Source organism: Micromesistius poutassou (genome assembly GCF_964030765.1).
Source record: "Micromesistius poutassou genome assembly, chromosome: 15".
Lineage (NCBI taxonomy): Eukaryota > Metazoa > Chordata > Actinopteri > Gadiformes > Gadidae > Micromesistius > Micromesistius poutassou.
The window spans coordinates 14,305,947-14,307,928 of record NC_140285.1 but is presented as its reverse complement, the minus strand read 5'-3'; positions in this window follow the sequence as shown (position 1 = coordinate 14,307,928).

Genomic DNA, 1,982 nt, shown 5'->3' with positions numbered 1-1,982 from the left:
GTAGAAAGGGACGTTTATATTTAGTGCAGTTGGCACAATGTGGCAAGTAACTTGATTATAATGATTTATTTTCATTTGCCATTTTCCTCGGCTTAATTACCTTTCAAGCCCATGTTGTGTTTATCTTTTATGCTCCCACGTGTGATATGTTAATTGCAGAGCTTTCCTCCAGTGCCTTGCGAAAGTCACGACAATGCAAACAACATTTAAAACTGGATTTTAAAACTCTCATGCTCTCTCTCTCTCTCTCTCTCTCTCTCTCTCTCTCTCTCTCTCTCTCTCTCTCTCTCTCTCTCTCTCTCTCTCTCTCTCTCTCTCTCGCTCTGTGTGTGTTTGTGTGTCTCTCTCTCGCTCTCTCGGGACTAGACCATAGCAAGTATCTTGTTCAAGAGACGGAGTGTCTTGTCTTTTTTATGGTATTTAAATGAGTCACTGTCTCACAGGCCCTGCGTTATGGGCGCTATACATGTTTATCGGGTGTATTTCCATAGTCACATCTTTACTGTGTGACCACAGTTTGCCCATTCATACCTGCTGCTGCACGACACAGGCTGAACCAATGAGCATAACTAGGTTACCGTAGCCGGCACGCTATAGGCTAGCACGGACAGTCTTTGATGTCCACCTCATTCAGATTTAGATGAACGTCTTGTTCATCTAAAGGGGATCCAACAGCCTCATAGAATCTCTCAATTGAAAAAGCTCTTACCGGCTGTTTCATCCTTTCACGTCTGCCTGTCACTTTCAGCATGTAGTGAAATACTGTGGAATATTGGGAGATACTACTAGATCCTGAGGAAATGAATCGGGGCCAGGGATGTATAATATATTGCAGCTATGTGTTGCTGAAAGACTTTGCCAACAGTACACCTAAGCCTGCTCCAGTTGTAGGAATATATCCATTTGGTATAATATCGTACAGAATAATATCAGTATGGTGCCTGCAAACGGTAAGCAAAGTGTCTTTGCTGCTGCCGATTGTATGCAAGTGATTAATAGCTGTGGTATAAACAGAAGGAGAGGGAGAGATTGGATTTGTTTATTCTCTCTTATCAAAGGTTTTTTTTAATAGGTTGTTGCAACTCTTGCTCTAGAGACTCGGTAATAAGACAGCTATTAGGAAACCTTTTAAATTAAACACCACATAATCTTTTAATTTTTTAAGCAGATGGATAAATAGAATTGAAATGCGCTTAAAGGATGCCTGAAGGACACAGAGAAACGCCAGCTTCTATCATGTTGATACGTTCCCGTCCCTCCTGTGACGGCTGCTCCGCCAGAGACCATCAATGACAAAAAAGTACTTTAAAGGCATTAAAAATAGACTCGCAGCAAGCCGACGGTGCATTAAAACATTTCTGTGAGGGGCTTGATAAACCGTATGAGGCTGCAGGATGCCACCAAGGTCTCTTATTTTTATAATTTACCCAATTATTCTACAGAATCTGTTGCCATAATTGCACACTCTTCAGTGAGTATGAATACATAAATGTGCATATTTGTGGCTCTGAATTAAGAGGTTATACTATATATACTAGTTAGGCTTCAAGATGAAGTGACTATGTGAAACCTGCCCTGTGCTATCTCCTTCAGGAGGAGTTTTATTTATTTCAATGCATATAATAAAACCCATTAAATCAAAAGGTGTTGTTTCCCTCTAAGTCAGCGTGCTCTCTAGAGAACCAGGCTGGACAATCCCAATGCGAGCTGCATCTCACAGCGTGGCCGACGGAGAGGGAGTCGTGTGACCCGTACAGCCAGTTCAACACGCTGGATGTGTTCCGTAGAATCGCCATCATTTCAATAGTGAATTTTAAACAGTGCTGGTTTTGTGTCACTTCCCACCTCTGTAGTGGTTCCATATAATGGCAGGTTCAGCAGGAGAGCCTCAGATGATAACTTTCTCAGTCAATTGATGTTGTTCCTGATCCTGCATTATTCAACAGACGAAGACAACTGGCTGATTCCAGAACTCACTTATT